The sequence below is a fragment of the Salvelinus sp. IW2-2015 genome, linkage group LG26, assembly GCF_002910315.2.
Source record: "Salvelinus sp. IW2-2015 linkage group LG26, ASM291031v2, whole genome shotgun sequence".
Lineage (NCBI taxonomy): Eukaryota > Metazoa > Chordata > Actinopteri > Salmoniformes > Salmonidae > Salvelinus > Salvelinus sp. IW2-2015.
Window position 1 is genome coordinate 6,505,513 of NC_036866.1, and position 13,309 is coordinate 6,518,821.

General features: G+C 43.6%; 1 pseudogene; it reads right to left on the bottom strand.

The window, feature by feature from the left end:
- Positions 1–6,178: 6,178 nt before the first annotated feature.
- The window catches only part of LOC111952686 (lysine-specific demethylase 4B-like), a 78,899-nt pseudogene continuing 71,768 nt past the window's right edge, over positions 6,179–13,309 (bottom strand).

The following is a 13,309-nucleotide window of genomic DNA, read 5'->3' on the forward strand; positions in this document are numbered from 1 at the left end:
CTGGTCGATCTATAATGTATTCCTAGTCATCACCAAACATTTCTGTAAAAAACCCAATGATAAAGCCTTGCGTTGGTATTTATTTGTATTCTTCTCCCGCTGTTGGCGGTAGGTGCAGCTGCCCAGTGTTCCCATTTTGAACCATTTCATGCACCTGAAGGTACAAACTCTTTCCAGCGGGCCCAGAGAGCAAATCAAGTATACTATAGGCCTACCGCTGGCCAATCGGATGGCTCAGATTACCGTGTCTGCAGTAACATAGCAGGCATAAAAGAAAGCTACAGCAAAGTTGACGCTGAGATTTCAAAACGTTTAAAACCATGACTAGAAAGAGACTGTCAACAAATACAGCAAAGAGCTGCTGTTTTGATGAGTGAGTTCATGTTTAAGTTCTTACTCAGCACTGTCAACACTTTTTATTCAACACTTTTATAAACCATTTTTTTTTGTTCTTCCTACTTTCACTCAGCGCTACAACCAGCACTGCAGCTGTAATGAATGAGTAGGAAAGAGCAACGGTAGACTTGCATTGTTATTATTAGTGCGGTGTGACTACAGTTTTGCTATTAGCTGGAAGGTGTCTCTTTTTGGTCAGTGTCAGTGGAGGAACGTTGAGAGGTGGACCCTCAATCCTCATTACCCATAAGCATTATTTTACATTGCGCCAGATGTCATGCATTTCAAATGGGGACGTCCACAACGGAGTGGAAACGCAACGCCCCCTGCGGATGAAGGCTCCATTGCGAGATGGACGCTGCATACTTAGACATTTTTCTAACTTTGCGTCGTCTTCAGTTCAGCCGGAGTCTGTGGAAAGAACAGGAAGTTACCAAACTACAGAAGATGAAAATACGTGGTTTTAGGTGCTGGCTTTATGGGATAGCTACCAACTTGTAAACAATGATCCATTCCTATAAGCCAGTACAATTTTTGTTGTTGATTTTTACCCCCTTTTTCTCCCCAATTTCAATCTTGTCTCATCGCTGCAACTCCCCAACGGGCTCGGGTGGCGAAGGTCGAGTCATGTGTCCTCCGAAACATGACCCGACAAACCTATTTTAATAGTAATGTTAAATAATACACATTGGCTTTTAAGCCAATTATATTATGACTTTTGCCTCCTGTTTAAGGTTTTGATGGTAATAACGTTTGCTTTTTATGATAATTATTAGGTGATCGCTAGCGACAATGGTATCTTCAACATAGCCTAGTTTTGAGCTAGCTAGCTGCTCTGCAGTGCAAACTAGCTTGACTTGTTACGTAGTTAGAGAAAAAGTAACTAAACAAAACATGTTTTATTATCACCTGAAACAGTATATTTATCCTGTCTTGAATGAAAATGTCATATGTTGCAATCTCCCCAAAATAAATGTGATCTCTGATGAGAGACAGGCTCCTCCATCTTGCATTACAAACACTACACGTGTCCATTCAGTAGCAGGGCAAGACTCCGTGAAGATGACGTAGGACGTAATGACATACATCACGATGTAAAGGGGGGAATCCATCTGCTGCCATTTCCCTCCGCTGAGACTGACCATCAGATGCAGGCACCATCAGCCCAGTAAAATAAAAAACACATTATTTAAAATGTAGCTGTGCCTCACAAGCAATACAACTTATATATTACCGGTGTGATCATGTAGCCTACAGCAATTTTTTTTTATGTACATTTTTTTTTAATGATCTGAACAATGCTTTGGCAGGGCAATTCAAGCCAATATGCAGTGATAATGTATTGGGCTTATAGCCTACTGCACAAACCTCATTGCTACAGTACTGTTTTTAATTATTTAACATTGCAAAGGGTTACGTTTCTGAAGTCAAGTAAAAAAATAAAAAATAATAATAAATCTGAGCGATAGATCTCTGCTTGCATTTTGACTCAGAAAGTGATCTTGACCAGGAAAAGGTTGGTGACCACTGGTGTAGGGGGTAACAAACCAGGGGCAAGGTTTTTGTTTTGGTATTTGCTGTGTTGTGATGAGAATGAACATACAGTACATTTTACATTTGACATTTCCAGYAGCAATCAGGGTTAATTGCCTTGCTCAAGGGCACATCAACAGATGTTTCACCTAGTCGGCTTGGGGATTTGAACCAGCAACCTTCTGGTTACTGACCAAACGCTCTTAACCGCTAGGCTACATACAGGCAGCATGGCATCTTGTAAGATCATAATATATCAGTTTCCATTAACAAAAACACCTCTATATGAGTCACATCTCAGGAACGCTATGAGCAGATTTATGTACCAACCACACATGCTAATAATAATATTCATAAATCCAGCTCTACACAGCAAGTCTCATCTAATAGGAACACCACATTGTTTATGCATTCGGCCTACATTCCCAACAAATGGCGTGCGAAGATCAGCAATAATACCAGCGCTCGTGTTTACATTAGCGTTAGGAGGAAAAGCATTCCCAATCAATTCTTTAGCAAGGTAGATGGAAATGACTACCCTTTAATAACCTCTACACGAAATACATTTCTCCTCAGTGTCCCTGAAACGATAACATCTCACGTTATTAAGCAAGGGCCATGCTTGTTGAAAARTTTATATAAACTTTAACACATTTGAGGGGCAAGAAAGACCTTCAATAACCATTCAATATTCCGTTTAAATATATTGCTCTGGTCTAGTCTTGACACCGTTTTTATTTTTCTCATAGATAATTCAAAAGACTTTCAATCTGAAATTGATCACACGAAACAATAACAAAAGGAGCTAGCCTGGGGACACAGGAAGCAATAATTCCCTTTCCCCCACATGAGGAACAACCCCTTGAGGCTAAGCACCAACTAGTCTCATATCGCTCTGGCTGGTGTTGGGCAAGAGATGTCACTTCAGATATTATTGGCCTGTAACTGCTGAGCTCCATTTCCACTTTGGTCACATCTTCACTTTGGTCACATCTTCACTTTGGTCACATCTGCATTAAAACATAGTATATTTCTATAGAGAAGACTGCAGTTTCTGATTGCCGTGGGAAGTAGGGGTGCTGCAGCACCCCCTGATAAATATAAAAATACATGCAGTACCAGTCAAGTTTGGACACACCTATTCATTTCCAGGGGTTTTCTTTATTTTACTATTTTCTACATTGTAAAATAATATTGAAGACATCAAAACTATTAAATAACACATAGGAATTTATTTCCTTCTTAATGCGTTTGAGCCAATCAGTTGTGTTATGACAAGGTATAGGTGTGATACAGAAGATAGCCCTATTTGGTAAAAGACCAAGTCCATTTTATGGCAAGAACAGCTCAAATAAGCAAAGAGAAACAACAGTCCATCATTACTTTAAGACATGAAGGTCAGTCAATCTGGAAAATGTCAAGAACGTTGAAAGTTTCTTCAAGTGCAGTCGCAAAAACCATCAAGCACTATGATGAAACTGGCTCTCATGAGGACCATCACAGGAAAGGAAGAGCCAGAGTTACCTCTGCTGCAGAGGATAAGTTCATTAGAGTTAACTGCACTTCAGATTGCAGCCCAGATAAATGCTTCAGAGTTCAAGTAACAGACACATCAACATCAACTGTTCAGAGGAGACTGTGTGGATCAGGCCTTCATTGTCACGGATTCCCCCGGTACTGCTGCTCATTCCGTTCACCAGCTCCGGAGGTCTACGTCACTGGCCTTCTAGGCGTCACTGAACTGGATCATCACCACCAACCCCGGACTGTCTTGTCTCATTATGCACACCTGGTTCCCATTCCCCCTGATTAGTATGTGCCCTCATGGTCGGTTATTGCTATCATGTCCGTTGGTTCTGTGAGTACCTGTGCTATTGTGTTGGCTTCAATGCTACGTGTTATTGTGCACTTGTTTTACGGGTCTCGTCCCATGTACTATTTAGAGGTTTACGCATCGCTCATTTGTTTGGATGGAGAAAATAAAATCCCTATCATGTATTCCTGCATTTGCCTCCTATCATTACACAGCATGACATTCATGGTCGAATTGCTGCAAAGAAACCACTACCAAAGGACACCAATAACAAGGAGAGACTTGCTTGGGCCAAGAAACACGAGCAATGGACATTTAGAACGGTGGAAATCTGTCCTTTGGTCTGACGAGTCCAAATTTGAGATTTTGTGGTCCATCTGCGTGTCATTGTGCCTACTTTGCAAGGCACAACAGCGCAGATGGTTTTTAAACACAGCTTCAGGGTAAAGTATAGGGCTGTAGGTCCAAAAACTACTGGCGCTTCTCCTGAACGCATTTAATAGGTGAATMTTTTTTTGTGACCAACATCGCAAGGCGTTACTATGACATATGAAGTATGGGTATGCCACTTTTTAAAATAGAAATTGTGTGAGCAATAATTGGACCAAAGCGTAGTTTACATTGTTTAAGGGATATATCAGTAAAGACCACCTCTTCCAGGGAAATAAGAGACACCATATTTTTCTGTCTAAACCAATTGAAGATGTGGCGAAATGCTAACGCCTGGCAATACAATCTAAAGTTTACAATGGATAGTTCTCCTACGTGTTTCCCTCTTTGAAAATGTGTTMATTTTATCTGGGACCGTTTTACCTTCCCATATACATTTTGAAACCGCACTGAATTTTATCCCAATAGCCAGAACAAAGTTTTCAGCGGAACACAGATAAACTGACAAGCCTCTATTGAATTTCCCGCCATTGGACTACAGGTAATTAGCCTATCACCAAAGACAGTAGGCTCTGTGCTATCACGTGCTGCACAAACTGTATTCCTGCAGAAGGTGGTCTATAGCAAGGTTATCGAAATGCGGTCCTGCTTCAGGAATACCCTAGGCTACAGGGGTGGGTCTATAGCAAGGTTATCCAAACACGGTCCTGCTTCAGGAAACCCTGGCTTACAGGGGGTGGTCTATAGCAAAGTTATCCACCACCGAGGTCCTGCTTCGGGAACCCTGGCTTACAGGGGGTGGTCTATAGCAAGGTTATCCAACCGTGGTCCCTGCTTGGGAAACCCTGGTTTACAGGGGGTGGTCTATAGCAAGGTTATCCACCCCCGGCCGGTTCCCCTGCTTCGGGAAACCCTGGTTTACAGGGGGTGGTCTATAGCAAGGTTATCCAACCGCGGTCCTGCTTCGGGAAACCCTGGTTTACAGGGGGTGGTCTAGGGGTAGATAAAAAAAATAAAAAAATAATAATAAAACAAACAAATCTATATCGCCTTCTACGTTGTGATTTGCCGATGTTGAGTAAACTTACCATGTGGTAGCTAAAAGGCTGTACATTTTGGGACTACAATAAAAAAAACAAAAATGTTGTCACATACACTGGATAGGAGTAGTGAAATGTTGGTAGTACAGGGGCAGCCATGGTAGTACAGCGCCCCTGGAGAAAATGAGGGTTTGGTGCACAGACATATTTAGCTTGTCAGCTCGGCTATTCAAACCAGCGACCTTTCGGTTACTGGCCCAACGCTCTAACCGCTAGGCTACCTGTCACATACAATTAAACAAAATTATTGTTGACTACAATAAACTCATCGTTCCACTAGTTTCAATTCACAATTTAATAAAACTGAATTACATTTGTAATCTACTATATTCATTAAGTGTTGCTTTATTGGGTTCATATTTTGTATAATAACAAAATTATTTATCTGAAATAAATATAGATATTTTAATCCACTCTTCAAACTTCATTGCTGAAGAGAGCATCAACACCAACTAGACTTTCTTTTTCACATTTTATCCAAGTCAAGACACAGGGGTTTAAATGCATTGGATTGGGGCACAAATATGGTTGGAGGGAGTTTTCACCATAWTCTTCACATCAGTCCATTACTTAAAAACCACGAAGGGGAATGTATGAGCGCACAGTTTTAGAGAAGGGGAGAGAATTCGACGGCAAGATACACTTGGCAGATGAAGAGAAATACACTTAAGGGCAGTAAAAATCAAATGGTGACCCCCTATGGGCTTTGGAACACTTTCCCCCTCCTTTAAAACACGAGCCTCTTTGGGATTCTGCTTGTGTTGTTGCCAGAGAACAGGGGAGCAGTAACAGCCGTAGTTATACCTCCGCTGAGCTCAAACCGTATTGGCCTGCAGGGAATGAGTGGTGTGCAGGATGAGCAAGGACAGACAGACGACGGAGGAGGAGGAGAGCGGGATAAGAGATGGGTTATAAACAAGCAAAAGTAAAGGAACACTACACAAGCTGGCTATAACAACTCAGTTTAATTCCTATGAAATAAAGCCTCTTCACAGTTGGTTTCCACATAGGAACATTGATCTGTCATGACATTCTATTGTAATAACAGTTCAATTACATGGCTAGTATGACATTAACAGATTTGATTCACACACAAGGCTTGCACTATGTATAATGTGACTGTGGGTATGAGAAACATGCTTCCTCAGTCATCCAGGATAGCACCTCTATAAAGATAGTTAACATACCATTTGAAAATGCAGGTTTTGTTTACCGGAGTAGAAATTCAATTTACGCCTCTAAAATCTCAAAAAATAAGGATAATAATTTCATAATCAAAGCATTTTCTCAGATCACCTCGTGAGGTTAATATATTCACAAAATAAACAAAGAATAGTCATACGAACAGACAACGTCGAATAGTAACATTGATTTTACGAAGAATGCTACAAAACAAGCCCAGAGAAGTTCTGGAGTTGGAAAAAGTGAGCCATGTGAACATGATGGTTTTGGGTTTGTTCGATACAGGGACACATTCAGAACTACTGCAACACATCTTCACAAAATTCAATGGTTCTGCAGACAAGATTACAAAGTGTAACTACCATGGTTGCATTCCCCTCCAAAAAACGTTTTCTTTGTACAAGGATTTTATATCAATATATGAATAAGACATTTAAATACTTGTCAACCCCCCTGTAATACATCCCCACCCTTTTCCCAGGACCTCTCACAAACAAAAATACATTATTGAAACTGTACACAAATATTCTGTCCATATGCTGTTCTGTTTCATTGTAAGCAGTTGGTATAGCTTCTATTAAAAAATAGTTCTTGCTGGTTTCATAGATTAACACAAAAAAGCTGACGCACGTAGACTGCTGACGTCACCGTTCTGTAAAAGCGGGTAAAGTGGGTAAATAAATGGATAGAAAGAGGTACGGTGTTGATGCTTGTGAGTCTATTCATGTCTATACATTTTGCGTTTTGCACAATGGCAGAGACACACAGAAGTGGAAAAGAAGCCTCCTCTTCTGCTGCAGTTCTAGGAACAGCCCATAACCACACCACAGCAGTGAGAACCCCCCCACCCCCCCCCCCCCAAAAAAAAAAAAAAGACATGCAACTGAGGAGTGCTTTATCTGCATTCTGTAGCAGATGCTACTGTCTATCACTTAGCCTCCTTTAGCATAGATTACATTATCTTTCCTAGTGTTAGCTTAGCTCCTGTTAGCCTAGCTATCACGGCAGAGTGGTGCGTCTCATTAAAACAGGGGCCCGGGGCCATCTTCCTGAGGGGGGAAGTGTGTATTAAGCAGCGTCTCCATGTAGGACACGTAGCTGGAGCTGGGCGTGTATCCTTCACCTTGGTTCTGGAAGGGCACGGACCTGGCTGTGTAAGCTTCACCCTGGTCCTGGAAGGGCACGGACCTGGCTGTGTAAGCTTCACCCTGGTTCTGGAAGGGCACGGACCTGGCTGTGTAAGCTTCACCCTGGTCCTGGAAGGGCACGGCTGGGGAAAGGGGCAGCAGAGGGGCGGCTAGGGCCGACGGGGCTGGGAGAGGATCAGTGAGAGTTGGCATTGGGGTGAGGGTGGGCTCGGAGATGGGTATTGCCAGAGCCTGGGTGAGGGTAAGGGCGCTGATATCAGTGTTGGAGGGACCAGGAGCATGGCTGGGTGTGTGAGGTGTAATACTGTGAGGTACAGGGCCTGTAGCTGGGGGTTGGCATCCGGGGTCCATGGGGGCTTGAGGTGTGGGGTGAGGGGCGGGGAGGCGAGGCCTCTTGGCTGCCTGTGGTTCGTCGCCTGACAGAAGGGCTTCCTGGGTTGGTATTGCCTAGACAGGAAAAGACAGCTGATGGTAAAAATAGTGGCATGGCATCCACATGATCACTTCTTTCCTATGTTGCGCTCCTACACCCTTCAAACCCCTACAACCAGACAGTAAGGATGGATATTTCAGGAGCATCACATAAAATATGCATTTGATAAAAGGGCTCAACACAGCCATGACTGACAACACCACAACGTAGTGTGGAATAACATGATGAATCTCCTCTCCCCTGCCCACCCCTGCCTCCCTCCCTCTCTCCCCAGCCCTAGTGGGTGGGCGTCAGGTGGTCTCGTACCAGGCGAGTGCAGACTCTCTTGGGCAGGTCCTGCTCCAGCGAATGGATCTCTGTTTGCTTCAGTAACAGCTGGGACGCATCTTGGAACTCCACCTGAAAAGGGGAGAGAGATGGAAAGAGAGAACGAGTGGGAGAGTTAACTAAGGGTCATACTCAAAACAACACAAAAAACAACAAAGCCCAGGATTGTCAGGAGGACAAAATCCAGTAACAGAATTTGAAGACACCCTTTGTGCCATGTTGTCTTGGTGTGTGTGACTCTGCCGTGTCGTGTGGCTCTGCCGTGTCGTGTGGCTCTGCCGTGTCTTGCGGCTCTGTCGTGCATACAAATGTGTATGTGAGAGAGAGCAGGTGATTAGCCAGCATCATTAGCATGAGAGAGAGAGAGTGGGAGTGAGTGAGTGAGAACACATACAAGCACAGTGAAACTCTGAGATTAGCGCGCACAGACACACACACACATCCTCCTCCCCAGTCCCATCCTGTGATTAGAAACACACAGAGGCATAACCATATAGTCACATGCATACTACATCCAGTCAGAGCGACACACATACAATGACATTCTACATGATTCTGTGCTTCTAACTTTGTGGCAACAGTTTGGGGAAGGCCCTTYCCTGTTTCAGCATGACAATGCCCCCGTGCACAGAGCGAGGTCCATACAGAAATGGTATGTTGAGATCGGTGTGGAAGAACTTGACTGGCCTGTACAGAGCCCTGACCTCAAACTGACTGAACACTGACTGCGAGACACACCTAATCGCCGAACATCAGTTGCCTGACCTCACTACTGCTCTTGTGGCTGAATAGAAGCAAGTCCCCGCAGCAATGTTCCAACATCTAGAGGAAAGCCTTCCCAGAAGAGTGGAGGCTGTTATAGCAGCAAAGGGGTGGGACCAACTCCATATTAATGCCCATGATTTTGGAAAGAGATGTTGGACGAACCATGTAGTGTATGTGGGTGTGTGCCATGTGTCTTGTCATATYACGCATCGCCCAGGCTGAGAGTGTGGAAGAGCTCACAAGGCTCTGTGTGTGTGGTGTACACACACCATGTGTGTTCAGAGGAGTTGTGTTCCTCCAGTACCAGGGACCTCTCCTCTAAGCTTTATACCTCGTAAGCACTCTGTGCGTCGCACCATAAATTCTCCACACGCACCTGCAATGCTAACACTCTCGACTACGTTTGAATGTCCGCTGCAGCAAGATACTCTGCCATAATCTACAAGAGTACCATCATTTTCAGATAAACACTGTGCTGGAAACAGTCAGATAAACACTGTGCTGGAAACAGTCAGATAAACACTGTGCTGGAAACAGTCAGATAAACACTGTGCTGGAAACAGTCAGATAACACACTCAGATAAACACTCAGATAGATGACTTTGACTTTCCAGCACAGTGTTTAAGTTTTGGTGTAAAAAAGGCTTCCGCTGTAGAACCAACTTGGTGCAGGGCTGGGGGTTCAATGTAGATGGAGTGGGACATTATAAAGACTGCCTAAAGTTGTCATAAGGACATTTTAAGGGAAATAAATAGTTCTTAACCCGTCCATGCATCCTAGAATATATAATGAAAATATACAGTGGCACCACCTTTTTATTTATTTAAAATATATATTTCACCTTTATTTAACCAGGTAGGCCAGTTGAGAACAAGTTCTCATTTACAACTGCAAAATGACCAAGATAAAGCAAAGCAGTGCGACACACAACCCAGAGTTACACATAAAACAAACGTACAGTCAATAACACAAAGAAAAGAAAAATCTATGTACAGTGTGTGCAAATGTAGAAGAGTAGGGAGGTAGGCAATAAATAGGCCGTAGAGGCCAAAATAATTACAATGTAGCATTAATACTGTAGTGATAGATGTGCAGATGATGATGTGCAAGTAGAGACACTGGGGTGCAAAAGAGCAAGAGGGTAGGTAATAATATGGGGATGAGGTAGTTGGGTGTTCTATTTCAGATTGACTGTGTACAGGTACAGTGATCGGTAAGCTGCTCTGACAGCTGATGCTTAAAGTTAGAGAGGGAGATAGAAGTCTCAGCTTCAGGATTTTGCAATTCGTTCAGCCATTGGCTGCAGAGAACCGGAAGGAAAGGCGGCCAAAGGAAGTCTTGGCTTTGGGGATGACCAGTGAAATAGACCTGCTGGAGCGCTGCTACGGGTGGGTGTTGCTATGGTGACCAGTGAACTGAGAGAAGGCAGGGCTTTACCCAGCAAAGACTTATAGATGACCTGGAGACAGTGGGTTTGGCGACGGATATGTAGTGAGGGCCAGCCAATGAGAGCATACAGGTCACASTGGTGGGTAGTATATGGGGCTTTGGTGACAAAACGGATGGCACTGTGATAGACTGCATCCAATTTGCTGAGTAGAGTGTTGGAGGATATATTATAAATGACATCGCCGAAGTCGAGGATCGGTAGGATAGTCAGTTTTACGAGGGTATGTTTGGCAGCATGAGTGAAGGATGCTTTGTTGCGAAATAAGAAGCCGATTCCAGATTTAATTTTGGATTGGAGATGCTTCATGTGAGTCTTGAAGGAGAGTTTACAGTCTAACCAGACACCTAGATATTTGTAGTTGTCTACATATTCTAAGTCCGAACCGTCCAGAGTAGTGATGCTAGTCGGGCGGGCGGGTGCGCGCGGGCAGCGATCGGTTGAAGAGCATGCACTTAAAAAAACACCTAGCCCTCTGATATGCACTGTTGACTTTCTGATCGCCTAAATCTGTCAGATGTTTTCAAACCTCCAACGTAGTCTCATGTGGAGATGAGCTACATTGATTTGAACCCATTTACATAACCAGTCCTTTCACATCTACAAGGAAGTACACAGGGTGTGCAGGCACTAACATCCCCGGATTCAACCAATCAACTTGACGTTAGTGAACATCTAGTCAAATGTCTATCCAGACTATTTGTATTGCCCCCCCCACTCCCCACTCTCTGTTGTCATCTATGCATAGTCACATTAATTAACTCTACCTACATGTACATACTACCTCAACTAACCGGTGCCCCTGCACATTGACTCTGTACCGTCACCCCCCTGTATATATTGTTGTTTTTTACTGCTGTTCTTTAAATGACCTGTTACTTTTATTTCTTATCCGTATTCTTTGAAACTGCACTGTTGGTTAGAGGCTCGTAAGTAAGCATTTCACTGTAAGGTCTACACCTGTTGTATTCGGCGCATGTGACTAATACGATTTGATTTAGTACTGGAACACAGGGCTAATGGGCTAGTTGGTTGACAAGGTAGAGTGAAGGGAGTGTACGGGCGGGCGGGCAACGCTACTCTCACCTGGTAGTACTTGTGCACGTGATCCTTGACGTAGGAGGCGTTGAGTGCCTGGTCCTCCATGTTGTGGACCAACATCAGCTCGCCGGTCTCTGGGGGGCCGTTACGAAGACAGTCGTGACTCTGGAGGGAGGGAGAGAACGGAGTGATTGATTTGAGGAACAGGTTAGGATTTGATGCATCTAACATTCACTAGATATATGTCATTCTATAGCCACTGCTTTGATTTGTCATTATGTTGTCACTATGTCAACACATATCATGGTCACCTCCCCATGGCTAAGATCGACAGACGTGTAGAGAGAGGCTAACAGACGGAGAGAGCGAGAGGCTGAGAGAGCGAGAGGCTGAGAGAGCGAGAGGCTGAGAGAGAGAGGCTGGCTGGCTGACAGAGGGACTCACCACAACGTTCTCGGGGAAGATGTTGTCACAGTAGGAGCCTTCATCATAGTTGACCTCGTAGAAGGTTTGTGAGGTCATGCCAATGATGGTGCAGGGGTAGAACCAGCCATCGATGTTCCGACCAATTACCTTCTGGCCAAGAGAAAACTCCCCCCTTGGCCCCGCCCTTGCCTAGAGAGAGGGAGGAGTGTGAAAATAGAAACTATTTGAATTTAATCTATTGTCATTTTATTTCTATGGTRTTAGAGCAGTTATAAAAGACAGTGTTACATATTTCATGGCACATAGTGGACAAAACATCAAGAACACCTGCTCTTTCCATGACGAAGATTGTCCACATGAATGCTATGATCCCTTATTGATGTCACTTGTTAAATCCACTTCAAATCAGTGTAGATGAAGGAGAGGAGGCAGGTTAAAGAAGGATTTTCAAGCCTTGAGACACGGATTGTGTATGTGTGCCATTCAAAGGGTGAATTGGCAAGACAAAATATTTAAGTGCCTTTGAACGGGGGGGGGGGGGGGGGTGTATGATAGTGGGTGTCAGGCGCAGCGGTCTGTGTCAAGAACTGCAACGCTGCTGGGTTTTTCACGCTCAACAGTTTACCGTGTATCAAGAATGATCGACCACCCCAAATACATCCAGCCAACTTGACAACTGTGGGAAGCATTGGAGCCAACATGGGCCACCATCCTTGTGGAACGCTTTTGACACCTTATAGAGTCCATGCCCCGACAAATTGAAGCTGTTCTGGGGGCAAAACTMAATATTAGGAAGCTGTTCTTAATGTTTTGTACACTCAGTGTGTGCGTGTGATTATATACAGTACCGGTCGAAAGTTTGGAATATTTTGGACTACTCATTCAAGGGATTTTCTTAAATTTCCCCCCTATTTTCTACATTGTAGAATAAAGACATAACAACACATATGGAATCATGTAGTAACCAAAAAAAAGTGTTAAACAACTCAAAATATATTTTATCTTTGAGATTCTTCAAAGTAGCCCCCCTTTGCTTTGATGACAGCTTTGCACACTCTTGGCATTCTCTCAACCAGCTTCATGAGTTAATCAACCGGAATGCATATCAATTAACCGGTGTGCCTTGTTAATTTGTGGAATTTTTCTTTCTTAATGAGTTTGAGCCAATCAGTTGTGTTGTGACAAGGTAGGGGTGGTATACAGAATATAGCCCTATTTGGTAAAAGACCAAGAACAGCTCAAATAAGCAAAAAGAAAYGACAGTCCATCATTACTTTAAACACATGGTCAGTCAATCTGGAAAATGT